The sequence below is a fragment of the Neophocaena asiaeorientalis genome, unplaced genomic scaffold (assembly GCF_003031525.2).
Source record: "Neophocaena asiaeorientalis asiaeorientalis breed wild unplaced genomic scaffold, Neophocaena_asiaeorientalis_V1.1 scaffold253, whole genome shotgun sequence".
Lineage (NCBI taxonomy): Eukaryota > Metazoa > Chordata > Mammalia > Artiodactyla > Phocoenidae > Neophocaena > Neophocaena asiaeorientalis.
Window position 1 is genome coordinate 3,185,984 of NW_020174553.1, and position 14,942 is coordinate 3,200,925.

Consider the following 14,942-nt stretch of genomic DNA (forward strand, 5'->3'; position numbering starts at 1 on the left):
TTTAGGAAAAGGAGAGGGAAAAATGGTGTGAAATATTTGTAGTGGTAATGGATGTTACATCAACAAGAACAGGCAATAGGAAGGCAGGCAGGAGTGGACTGAGCTGCTGACAATGTTCTAGGCCAAAGAAGCCAAAGCAAATGACTGAATGATTATACTTTCACACTAAGATACAGAGCCTGCTTCATACTAAAATAAACATCTGTTGGATCTCTCTCATTAACTCTATTAATGACAACAATTGGCCAATCAAAAAAATCTTTATTGTATGTGGAGAAAAGGGAACACTTTTGCACTATTGGTGGGAATGTAAATTGGTACAGCCACTGTGGAAAACAGTATGGAGATTCCTCAAAACATTAAAAACAGAACTACCATATGATCCAGCAATCCCATTTTGGGGTATATAGCCATAGGAAGCAAAATCACTGTCTTGAAGAGACATCTGAACTCCCATGTTCATTGCAATGTTATGCACTATAGCTAAGATATGGAAACAATCTAAGTGTTCATCTATGGATGAAAGGATAAAGAAGTGAGATATATATATATATATATATATATATATATATATATATATATACACACACACACACAATAGAATAGAAAGTTGCTAAGAGAGTAGATCTTAAATGTTCTCACCACAAAAAAGAAATAGTAATTATGTGAGGTGACAGAGGTATTAACTTACCCAACAGTGGTAGTCATTCTGTAATATATAAGTGTATCAAATCAACATGTTGCACAACTTAAACTTACACAATTTTATATGTCAATTATATCTCAGTAAAGCTGGAAAAAAGTATTTAGTGTCTATTAAACATAAGGTACTGTTTCTTGTGCTGAAACACAGTGGACATGATACCTGCCTTCATGGAGCTTCAGACTCTTGGCTGTGCTCTGCTGTCCCATCCTCACACAGGACCTCATAAAATTATTCAAAACTCTGCCCTAACATATGTTTACTCTTCCTTAGAGGTTTTACCTTGCCATTTTAATTTTTATATTTTCTTTAATTAAAAAAATTTTTTTTTCTTTATTTTTATTGGGTTTTATTTGGCTGCACTGCACAGCCTGTGGGATCTTAGTTCCCTGACAAGGGATCAAACCTGTGCCCCTGCAGTGGAAACACAGAGTCTTAACCACTGGGCCGCCAGGGAATTCCCTTGCCATTTTTAAATACAAAAAATAGTTCTTTGGGTTTTTTTATGAACAAAGTTTAATTAAGTTTACTAACTATTTGATCAGTTTTTATTTTCAATATTGAAAAAAATCTATTCCTTCTTTTGAGTTTACTTTTCTTACTGGTGTAGATAGATAGATAGATAGACCGATCTTAAGAATTTTATTAGAGAGGATTTTCTCTGGCCGTGAAATAACTCAGTCTGTGCAGATCCAACAATATATGGATGTCACTTTTGAATTCTAGATTGATGGGTATTTGTCTAAAGGACTTTGAAGATATTTTCCCATAGTTTTCTGGCATTTATAGATAAGTCTACCATGGAATTACTGTAATTGGTTTTTACACTTTGATAACTTTAAAGACTATCTTTTTATTCTTTTCTTTTCATAGATCTTTATTGGAATATAATTGCTTCACAATACTGTGTTAGTTTCTGCTGTACAACAAAGTGAATCAGCCATATGCATACATATATCCCCGTATACCCTCCCTCTTGAGCCTCCCTCCCACCCTCCCTATCCTATGTCTCTAGGTCATCACAAAGCACTGAGATGATCTCCCTGTGCTATGCTGCTGCTTTCCACTAGCTAACTATTTTACATTGGGTAGTGTATATATGTCAATGCTACTCTCACTTCACCCCAGCTTCCCCCTCCCACCTGTGTCCTCAAGTCCATTCTCTAAGTCTACATCTTTATTCCTGCCCTGCCACAATGTTCATCAGTACCATTTTTTTTTTAGATTCCATATATATGTGTGAGCATACGGTATTTATTTTTTTCTTTCTGACTTACATTACTCTATATGACAGACTCTAGGTCCATCCACCTCACTACAAATAACTCAATTTTGTTTCTTTTTTATGGCTGAGTAATATTCCATTGTATATATGTGCCACATCTTCTTATCCATTCATCTGTCGATGGACATTTATGTTGGTTCCATGTCCTGGCTATTGTAAATAGTGCTACAATGAACATGGCTATGTAGAGATGCTCAGGTGAGGTCATGGACAAAGACAGTTCCATGTTCACAAACATTTTCTTAAATGGAGTCAACCGGGGTACAGGTGGCATGTACACATTTTCCTGGGCCCTGAAAGAGTCTTTCCATAGTAAAAAGATTAGCAGCAAAGTAGAAAAATGACTGCCCACTTTTTTCTCTAATTTAACAGTTCCCTGCCTAAGCAAAGTAAAACTCATGGAAAGATGTGTGTGTTCCTGCTCTGTGTTCCCAACTCTATTCTGTTTTTTTAAAAAAAATTTCCTTCCCCAAATAAAATGTCGTTTATTTCAGCTGTGTGTATTGTCTCAACACCTTTCTGTAGCTATCTGAAATAACAATAAAAAGCAATTTTGCATTGCTATTTCATAGCTTTCGTATAATGTATTTAATAAGGCTTTTACTGTGGACAGATTTCAGTACACCCAATGAGGAGCCATGCAAAATATTGCAGCTGTTGTATAGAAAGTATTAACTTTCTTTTTATAATTGATCTGTAAATATTTCTTAAAGCATATAGTAATTTTCCATAATAATTCTATATACACTATTTTTTACATATTATCAAATGCTACATCTTAATTATCTTTGGGGGTAGCTATAACATAATATCAAGTGAACACTTTTGTAATTAGATTTAATAACAATTTTCTAAATAGTGATGTATATACAATAGCCCTTTTGACTTTTGGAAATACTAATTTGGTGATAAAAGGCTCTTTCATGGTTTTTCACTTTTATTTCTCACATTCCTCTAAGTTGGGCTATATTACAGAGGAAGAAACTGAAGAATTGGGCCATTAAATAATTTAGCCAAGTTGACTCAATTTTTCACCCAACAATGAGGAAGTTGTATTACAGAGATTTGAGGCCATTAAATAATTTAGCCAAGTTGACTCAATTTTTCACCCAACGGTGAGGAAGTTGTATTACAGAGATTTGAGCACAGCAGACAAACCCAAAAGCCTAAACTATTCACCAATACAGTATACCTATGCCTGCTCAAATTAAAGATCGCAAGTCATTTGTAAGTGCGTTTTAATTTAATTTTACTCATGTATTTTCTTTACAATAATAGTACTTATTAAAAGGCATTGTGTACATTTTACCTGTCAGGCCCTTTGGTAAATGGATTGTCGTATATAAGCCTCCTTTATGACTTACCACACTATAATGTGGAAATATTCCCCATTTTATAAGAAGCAAAACATTCTATTTGTCCAAAGTCCTTGTCCTATTAAGCAGAATAGCTGGGAATCAAAGCCAGTCAGACTCCAAACCCTGCAATGTTAGTTGAGAATTCAGTTCAAATATTTCAGTAAATATTCAGGTTGTAACAAATATATTCTTTCCAAGACTATAATGTCTGAAATTTTATAGTCTCTATAGCTGATTATATAACTTGGACACAATAGTTTTAGAGAAATTGGATGGGTCAACAGTCAGTTTCTTAAATTCAGAAGATTGTTTTTTGTGGTTTTGCATGAACTTCTAAAGTTAAAATGCCTGATTTGCACAAAAGCACCAGCCCATTCCCTGTTTTCTCCATTAGTTTTTATCCCAGTGAACATTTTACTATTCCTAACATTTGATGAAGGCAATGAAGTGAAGTAGTCCTCCAGATTTTGAAGGCTTGTGCAGTTATGCCCTTCTGGAAGCATTTTTGTCCCAGGAATGTCAAGGCTGGCAACTTTTTGATGGCACTTTGTTTCTCCATCTGTCCCATACATTTAGGGCCGTTGTGAAGTGAAGAATGGGTTTCATACCGTAAAAGCAGGCCTTTCCTTTTTTGTGTTGCCAATCCGATTTCTCGAAGAAGTCACCTGTGTGTTGGGCTTCTGTGACTGTTCAGGTGGAAATGTTAAATTTTTTGACAAATCTTAAGCTTAAAAATGACAGATGAATAAAATCTAAACTCTGGTGTTTCTGTATTACTTGGGGTAGATAGGCTATGCTCTGGTGACGAATACACCCCAGATGCTTAGTGGCCTGACACATACAAAGTCTGCCACAGGTGCTACACTAGGGCAATTTCCTTTCAGAGGTATCCCAGGGTCCAGAATGGCAGAGCACAAAGCTTCCAGGGTCATAAGCCCCAGAGGTTTAAGCATGAGCTATATGTGCTTTAGCCCAGAAGTGATAGAGACCACTTCTCTTCCCAGCTCTTTGATTAAAATTTGTAACAAGGTCCCACCCAATAATATGAAAGCAGTAAATGGGATGTGTGAGAAGACAGCTGGATATAGGTAAGCACTGGCAAATAACCTCCAAGCCACCAACCTGTGTCAGTCAAAAGATTTATCTTTCAATATTCTAGACTTTTGAAGTTGCAGATTACATAATCTGATTTATCACCCAGTTGAGTATGTAGGTTTGGGTTGTTTAATCATTTACTTTGAAAGGGAAAATTAAACTTACCACTTTTGGGGAATTAATTTGCCCTGTTTTTTTGCCTGTAATGTTTGGAAAGATGGTTTATGGAATATTGTAATCTGAAAAATTAAATATTGCATAATTTTCTCAAGAGATAGCTAGAAGGAGATGTGTACGTTCCTAGTTTTCTCTAAAATATTGTAATCTCTAACATCTGAAGCATTTCAGGAGTTTTCAGGGCCTTTGAACAAGCATTGTATCCCTGGCTGTGTTATTTAACCTCCCCAAGACATATTTCCTTAAATGGAGGTAGGGACAATATCTTTTATAGAGTTGTAGTGAGAAAAATCCAGGTAAAGAAACTATAATAGTTCCCAGCATTTACTAAACCTTAGTGAAGTTATCTAGTGTTACAGACAGCTGAAAAAGTGATGAGCCATGCCTGCATCAGGTTTGAGCCAAACCCAGTTATACACATCCATTAGTTATCTACAGATTTCCCAAATGCTATTAAAGGCTTTCCATGAGTAGTTATTAGCATGCCTTTGGGAGCCATTAAATAAAAACTATTCTAACGCATCTTATCCTGATTGTTTGGTTTTGTCTTTGAGGATTTCTCTTGCTGTTATTCTGTTATTTGTAAGATTAAAACTATTTCTGTGGGTTTAGTAATTTCCACAGGGAACTTATAAATCTAGGAACATATATATTATGATTGTTGTAGACCTAGAAGAATTGGATAATAAGAAATGTTGTCTCGTTTTCAGTACTCTTTAACTTCACGGTTATGGTTGTATTCCGAGTCGAATTGTGTCCCCTCAAAATTGTTATATTGAAGTTCTAATCCCTAGTAACTCAGAATATGATTTTATTTGGAAATAAAGCCCTTGCAAATGTAATTAGTTCATGTATAATGATTAGCAAATGTAATTAGACGAAGTCATACTGGAGTAGGGTGGGCCCCTGATCCAATATGATCGGTGTTCACATAAGAAAATGTGATTCAGACATGGGGACATGTACAGAGTGAAGACAATGTAAAGACACCGGGGAACACCATCTACAAGCCAAGGGATGCCTGTGGCTACTGCCCTCAGACAGAATCAATTCTGCCAACAGCCCTACCTTTGACTTCTAGGCTCCAGACTGTGAACCAATAAATTTCTGTTAAGCCACCCCGTTGTGGTACTTTGTTATGGCAGTCATAGGAAAAAGAATACAGGTTGTCATACATTTTAATCTTATATACATTTTAAGTCCCATTAGATATTATTAATATTTATTTACATTTCCAGGACTTTAGGAGGAAATCTGTCAGTACCAGGTATAACCGGAGACATCCTACCTCACCTACATAAAAAGTTGCCCAAACAGATGATATTAAATCAGAAAACTCTTAAGCAAGCTATCTGACTTGATTAGTAAAAATATAATTTTTTATAGAGGGAGTTGCTCATCTCCAACTGTCTAGGGTATTAGTTTTGCAGACTAATCTGTGAAACTCTGTTCCTAAACTTTACACGTGGAGAAGACACATGCATCTTTTCACTCTTTGTTGCATCAGTGGTCAGCAAAGATTAATTCCTCATCCACAAAGTAGTTGGAGATATAAATGCCTTTTGTTGGCAGTGGAAGCTTTTGTAATGTTGATGGATTTTTCAATGGATTTAATATATAACTAAATTTAGATATCTCTCTAGTCTTTGGACACCAGAAGGTCGAAGAATAGGTGGTACAGCAAATAGATATCTCTTTTTGGATACATAGTCATATAGTTAATTTACAATATTGTGTTAGTTTCAAGTATATACAGTCAAGTGATACAGTTATACATATTATTCTTTTTCAGATCCTTTTCCATTATAGGTTATTACAAGATATTGAGTATAGTTTCCTCTGCTATAAAGTCGATCTTCGTTGTTTATCTATTTTATTTATAGTACTGTGTATCTGTTAATCCCAAACTCCTAATTTTACATAGTCATACCTTAGCTCTCTAGAATTTAGTGTCTATATACATTTTATATACCAGTACTTTCTCAGGTCCTTATTCGAGTGATTCTTGATTAACTCAAATGTGTGTGTGTGTGTGCAGATATTTGAAGTTTGAGATAAATACTACGTGAAGTCCTTGAGCCGTGCTTCTTACAAGACCACTGAAGATTTGTTTTCAGAGCTAAGATTATATCTACTGAGGCACTAAACCTGAACCTTAAACACATAAAATCTTTTTTTTCATTTGCTCTTCCTCTCTTTCACTTTTCTCCCATTTATATTGTGGCAGTAAACACTCGATGTCATACAGTATCCTCCAAGGAACAATTGAATGTGTGTCTAAGTGGGAAAAGAATGTGTGGACTCTAAATCAGATTTCTTTATTTTACCCAGGAGGGGCTACTGTAATGTTTGTGAGGCCAGAGTACACAAGGCAGAGATCAAACTTGAGAGCAAACCTCTCATCATTAGCTTTGGGGTTGCCAGTTTGAATCTTTTCTTTTCTTTTTGATGTGAGGCATTAATTTTCCCAGTTTTGTACCCTCTGGTGGATTTCTAGGAATACAAAATTTCTTTAAAATGAACCATTATACAAAACAAAATCCTAACGATATTCATTGTCTCTGACAAGCAGACTTTGATTATCTACTTCAACTGCCACCCTTAGCTCAGTCTCCAGTGTTATAAAGACATTGTTTTTGATCTCCTAGAGTGGAAATCGTTCTATCACATCACTTGAATGCACTTAAGCTTTAATGATAAACCTCCAAGGTATGTGTTTAATATCATCAGGTCTTCTCTCTCAGCTCAAAGACTTGTAGGAAATACTTATATATGAAGATTATGACTTAACTTGGAGATAGTTGCTGTCCTGGTCTATATAACATGATTTGCTTTTGGTTCATTGTTTTCAAGCTTTAAGATTAGATTGATTTCTATGTTCCATTTTGTAAAGTTATTCAATGTCATACTCATAAAACAATTAGAGCTATTATAGCTACTTTCTAACATAATTCTCTTATTTTTTATAAGAATAAACTGAAACTAGTTGTAAGTAGTGGAGACTGACTTTGAACTCCAATCTAGCTTTCAGTGCACATTTCATGCACATTGCCATGACATCACCCTGCTTCAAAACTCTACTAGTAAGGTGTGATGGCTCTGCTGCTTAAATTCACTGTTTTAACTACACCCAGCAACTGGGATGAAATGTTATGAACTGTGGTAATTGAGTTTCGGAAATTCCACAATTGTAATGAAAAATTGGCTCTTCTGTCTTGAGCCAGTTTCTTCATTATCTCTTCTGAGTCACTTATAGGATGGTTCTGATGCCCCTGGGATTATTCTTGAAAGAAACACCCTTTAATTAATATTCAGTTCTCTGATTCTGTAGCACAAGGTCCAACACATAGATCAGACATAGTAGGCCCTCAATAAATATTTCTTTCTCCACTTTCTCTTTACCATTTCTTTCAATAATTTAAAACATTCTTTATATTTTCTTCTAGTCTTTGTCCTTCTGGTTTAAAGTCCTGATTCCTAAATTTGTGAAAACAAAGAATACAATTCCTATCCACCTCTCCATCTGCATTTTGAAAGTCTGCCTTCCTAGTTCTTCATATATATATATTTAATATATTATATATATTTAATATATATATTGCATTTTGTGGCTACTTCTCTGATCTTTGCTTTTCTCTGTCATATGTTTATTTATCCCTCTTGTATAGAAAATATGAGTTATTTAAAAATAACCCATCTCTTTTCTCTCAGTTTTCATTCTTTGAAAACATATCTTCTCTCAGTAAATGATTCTCAGATCTATTAGCCTGATCCAAAATTTCTCCTGGGCTCCAGCTATATATTTCTAACTCTCTGTTCAGCTAATTATTCTTGTGATCTTGTAATCACCTCACATGCTGCGTGCTTCAACTTTTCCTTCAAAACTGACTTTACTTTCAGGCAAATATCCTACTTTTACTTTTGATATACGTATTCTTTCACATCATCAGATTCAAATTTTCCTTTGCAAACTCAACCGTCACCAAACAGAGTTGACTATGATTTGCCTTTTTTTTTTTTTTTTTTCCGGTACGCGGGCCTCTCACTGTTGTGGCCTCTCCCGTTGCGGAGCACAGGCTCCGGACGCGCAGGCTCAGTGGCCATGGCTCACGGTCCCAGCCGCTCCGCGGCATGTGGGATCCTCCTGGACCGGGGCGCAAACCCACGTCCCCTGCATCGGCAGGCGGACTCTGAACCACTGCGCCACCAGGGAAGCCCCTGATTTGTCATTTTTTAATTCACTTCTTTTTTTCCTCACTGCCACATTATTTCAATCCCTGAGCTTTAAATAGCCACTTGGACTGTTCTTGCCTTTGGTTTCCTTCCCTATATGAATTATTCTGATGTATTGCTGGTATTTCTAACCCCAAACTTTTAACACGTACCTTCTTTAGTCAGATATATTTAATGGTTTACCAGTGTCACACTGTAAAATACAAATTCTTTAGACTTGCAGTAAGAACTCTTGCAATCTGTCCTTAAACTCCATTTGTAACTTCATCACCTATTACTTCTCTACAAACACCTCAATCTGATCAAAATTGCTTGAACTGAACTCTGAAAATCTGACTCTCTGTGCTTAAGGAGAGTTAAAATATGTACCTATCATATGTCTACTTATGATAGTAAGATATATCTTTTTATATATTCATTAAGATTTGTTGTTGAGAAGTTTCAAACTGCTGTGGAGGCTAGCATATGTGATAAATGGCAATAACTTGGTTGTATTATATTTTTCCTGGATAAGGCATGTATTAGCTGTCTTAAAGCTTGTTCTATGCTTTTCTATAATCTTTGTGATCAAACTGGAGTCTCCCTTGGGTAATTATGGCAACATTAAAAATTTACTATTTTTCTTAGGTTCTAACCTTAATTCAACAAGATGCTTATTTTAATTGTAAAATAATTGTTTTGAAGGTACCTGAAAACTCTTACTAATATGGGCTGTAAAATCATAATCATGGTGGTAAGGAAGCAACCTTATATGTAACATGCAAATTCTTAGTGTAATTTACAGAACTGAATTGCATTTTTCCCTTGTAACAAAACAGTAGAATAAATAGAACAGTTGAGAAAACTGCGTTTAAGTAATTTGTTTGAAATTACATAGTAATGTCAAAGTCAAGATATGATTCTCAGAACTTGGTTCTTAAGCAATCTTAACCCCAGACACACAATGCTTGAAAACATTCCACAGCTGGAACACATGAACCCTACCTTCAGACAATTGAGATCAAAGCCCATATATGATATTTACTACCTGTATGTCTTTGGGCAAATTAGTTAACATCACCAAGCATCAGCTTTCTCATCTATAAATGAGAAATAGAATAACAACTCTTTGGGATTAATTTTTGTGAGGATGAATGGAATAACAAAAATTACCTAGCACCATGTCTAACTCCCGGTAGGTAATCAGTAAATTACCTATAATAGTAATAGTGGTAATAATAGTAAACAATAAAACTTTTTGTTGGCCTTCTTTCTTTAGTTGGAGAAAATTTTTTAAAAATCAGGTGAGAAAACAAGGAAAAGAATTTACACCTAATTTGAGTGTTCCAAAGCCACCTCTTTTAAATACTCCGATTCTTTAGAAGTCTGGAGTAGAAAAGAGACAGTTGGGCTGATGTTCCCATGCATGCAAACATCACGAGACTATAGGTGTCTACAATTTTGGCTCAAAGGGGTACATTTTGACAAATACTTACATAGTCCCGCAAAACCTCTTCTCCTTTTGCAACATCTCACTCATTCCCAGCACTTGCCTCCCTCCCATCAACATAACAACTCACATCTAAAGTAGATGTGGCCATATCATCAGAGATGGAAGGAAGAATAAACTTTACATCTAATTTCCCCTGATAGGTTTACAGCATCATCCATGAGACCTCAGAGTCCAGTGACACACAACACACCCATAGATTTTGGAGAGTTTTACATGGATCCACGATACACCCATCAGTATACTAACAATAACTATATGTGTGAACTCTATTCAGATCTGTGCTAAACACTAATTACATCTATTTAAATCTATATAGTGATCTTGTTAGGTAAGGTACGATTATAATCTATGTTTTACAAAAGGGGAAAATGAAGCAGAGTGAAGAAATAACTTGCCCAAAGTCACAAAGCTAAGTTAAGAGTTATATCGGATATATCTGATTCTAAAGCTTTTTCTTTAAAAATCCAGCTATTATTCTGATAAATAAGGTACAACTTTGTTGTTTAGTTTGGTTCTCTGACATGTCTGGCTTCACTTATATGAAAAATATTAAGAATACATAAATCCTACACAAAAGCTAGGGAAAAGGTGAAACTAAAATATTCTAAACAAACAAGAAAAAAAAATGTTTACAGTTTATCATTCAGTGACCTTATTTAACAGAAAAAATATATGAGTTATTATTGGGTAAGCATTTTTAGCAGAGGCTAATCCTAGATAACAAAAGGGAGGATGTATTAACAAAGTTTAGTGGGTCCAATCTCTACTGAGAGGGGTAAGTACAAGAGTGCAGGGTTTGTTTGTATTAATTTTGGTTGAAGATCTACTCAATACTTTCACTGAGTCTTGGATTTTCAGGGAATTTATACTGGAATTATGATATTAGGCAAATCAATGCATTAACATAAATTTTAAAAACTAACCAGATTCCACTGAAATTTTTTGAACATTTCTTAGGAAATAGGTGCTACAGTAAGGGTTTTACATAATTCTTTTTTTTTTGTTTTGTTTTTTTGTTTTTTTGTTTTTTTGTTTTTTGTGGTACGTGGGCCTCTCACTACTGTGGCCTCTCCCGTTGCGGAGCACAGGCTCTGGACGCACAGGCTCAGCGGCCATGGCTCATGGGCCCAGCTGCTCCGCAGCATGTGGGATCTTCCCGGACCGGGTCATGAACCCGTGTCCCCTGCATCGGCAGGAGGACTCTCAACCACTGCGCCACCAGGGAAGCCCTAATTCTTTTTTTTTTAAACTTATTTAATTTTATTATTTTTTTAACATCTTTATTGGAGTATAATTGATTTACAATGTTGTGTTAGTTTCTGCTGTAAAACAAAGAGAATCAGTTATATGTATACATATATCCCCTCCCCCTTGCATCTCCCTCCCACCATCCCTATCCCACCCCTCTAGGTGGTCGCAAAGCACCGAGCTGATCTCCCTGTGCTATGTGGCTGCTTCCCACTAGCTATCTATTTTACATTTGGTAGTGTATGTATGTCCGTGCTACTCTCTCACTTCGTCCCAGCTTACCCTTCCCCCTCCCCGTGTCATCAAGTCCATTATCTACGTCTGCGTCTTTATTCCTGTCCTGCCCCTAGGTTCATGAGAGCCATTTTTTTTTTAGATTCCATATACATGTGTTAGCATATGGTATTTGTTTTTCTCTTTCTGACTTACTTCACTCTGTGACAGATTCTAGGTCTATCTGCTTCATTACAAATAACTCAATTTCTTTTCTTTTTATGGCTGAGGAATATTCCATTGTATATATGTGCCACATCTTCCTTATCCATTCATCTATGAATGAACACTTAGGTTGCTTCCATGTCCTGGCTATTGTAAATAGTGCTGCAATGAACATTGTGGTACATGACTCTTTTTGAATTATGGTTTTCTCAGGGTATATGCCCAGTAGTGAGATTGCTGAGTCATATGGTAATTCTATTTTTAGTTTTTTAAGGAACCTCCATACTTTTCTCCATAGTGGCTGTATCAATTTACATTCCCACCAACAGTGCAAGAAGGTTCCATTTTCTCCACACCCCCTCCAGCATTTATTGTTTGTAGAATTTTTGATGATCGCCATTTTTACCAGTGTGAGGTGATACCTCATTGTAGTTTTGACTTGCTTTTCTCTAATGATTAGTGATGTTGAGCATCCTTTCATGTATTTGGTGGCAATCTGTATATCTTCTTTGGAGAAATGTCTATTTAGGTCTTCTGCCCATTTTTGGATTGGCTTGGTTGTATTTTTGATATTGAGCTGCATGAGCTGCTTGTATATTTTGGAGATTTAACCTTTGTCAGTTGCTTCATGTACAAATATTTTCTCCCATTCTGAAGGTTGTCATTTAGTCTTGTTTATGGTTTCCTTTGCTGTGCAAAAGCTTTTAAGTTTCATTAGGTCCCATTTGTTTATTTTTATTTCCATTTCTCTAGGAGGTGCATCAAAAAGGATCTTGCTGTGGTTTATGTCATAGAGTGTTCTGCCTTATGTTTTCCTCTATGAGTTTTATAGTGTCTGGCCTTACGTTTCGGTCTTTAATCCATTTTGAGTTTATTTTTGTGTATTGTGTTAGGGAGTTGTCTAACTTCATTCTTTTACATGGAGCTGTCCAGTTTTCCCAGCACCACTTATTGAAGAGGCTGTCTTTTCTCCACTGCATATTCTTGCCTCCTTTATCAAAGATAAGGTGACCATATGTGTGTGTGTTTATCTCTGGGCTTTCTATCCTGTTCCATTGATCTATATTTCTGTTTTTGTGCCAGTACCATACTATCTTGATTACTGTAGCTTTGTAGTATAGTCTGAAGTCAGGGAGCCTGGTTCCTCCAGCTCCGTTTTTCTTTCTCAAGATTGCTTTGGCTATGCGCAGTTGTCTGTGTTTCCATCCAAATTGTGCAATTTTTTTGTTCTAGTTCTGTGAAAAATGCCATTGGTAGTTTGATAGGGATTGCATTGAATCTGTAGATTGCTTTGGGTAGTAGAGTCATTTTCACAATGTTGATTCTTCCAATCCAAGAACATCGTATATCTTTCCATCTGTTTGTATAATCTTTAATTTCTTTCAACAGTGTCTGATAGTTTTCTGCATACAGGTCTTTTGTCTCCTTAGGTAGGTTTATTCCTTGGTATTTTAGTCTTTTTGTTGCAGTGGTAAATGGGAGTGTTTCCTTAATATCTCTTTCAGATTTTTCATCATTAGTGTATAGGAATGCGAGAGATTTCTGTGCATTAATTTTGTATCCTGCTACTTTACCAAATTCATTGCTTAGCTCTAGTAGTTTTCTGGTAGCATCTTTAGGATTCTCTATGTATCATAACATGTCAACTGCAAACAGTGACATTTTTACTTCCTCGTTTCTGATTTGGATTTATTTTATTTCTTTTTCTTTTCTGATTGCTGTGGCTAAAACTTCCAAAACTATGCTGAATAATATCAGTGAGCATGGGCAACCTTGTCTTATTCCTGATCTTAGAGGAAAAATTTTCAGTTTTTCACCATCATTGAGAATGATGTTGGCTGTGGGTTTGTCATATATGGCCTTTATTATGTTGAGGTAAGTTCCCTCTATGTCTACTTTCTGGAGAGTTTTTATCATAAATGGGTGTTGAATTTTGTTGAAAGTTCTGCATCTATTGAGGCTATCATATGTTTTTTATCCTTCCATTTTTTACTATGGTGTATCACATTGATTGATTTGCATATATTGAAGAATCCTTGCATTCCTGGGATAAACCCCACTTGATCATGGTGTATGTTCTTTTTAGCGTGCTGTTCAATTCTGTTTGCTAGTATTTTGTTGAGGATTTTTGCATCTATGTCCATCAGTGATATTGGCCTGTAGTTTTCTTATTTTGTGACATCTTTGTCTGGTTTTGATATCAGCGTGATGGTGATCTCATCAAATGAGTTTGGGAGTGCTCCTTCCTCTGCTATATTTTGGAAGAGTTTGAGAAGGATAGGCTTAGCTGTTCTCTAAATGTTTGATAGAATTCACCTGTGCAGCCATCTGGTCCTGGGCTTTTTTTGTTGGAAGATTTTTAACCACAGTTTCAATTTCAGTCCTTGTGATTGGTCTGTTTATATTTTCTGTTTCTTCCTGGTTCAGTCTTGGAAGGTTGTGCTTTTCTAAGAATTTGTCCACTTCTTCCAGGTTGTTCATTCTCTTGGCATAGAGTTGCTTGTAGTAATCTCTCATGATCCTTTGTATTTCTGCAGTGTCCATTGTTCCTTCTCCTTTTTCATTTCTAATTCTCTTAATTTGAGTCTTCTCCCTTTTTTTCTTGATGAGTCTGGCTAATGGTTTATCAATTTTGTTTATCTTCTCAAAGAACCATCTTTCAGTTTTATTGATATTTGTTGTTTCCTTCATTTCTTTTTCATTCATTTCTTTATGATTTCTTTCCTTCTTCTAACTTTGGGTTTTTTTGTTCTTCTTTCTCTAATTGCTTTAGGTGTAAGATTAAGTTGTTTACTTGAGATGTTTTTTGTTTCTTGAGGTAGGATTGTACTGCTATAAACTTCCCTCTTAGAACTGCTTTTTCTGCATCCCATAGGTTTTGGTTCATTGTGTTTTCATTGTCATTTTTTTCTA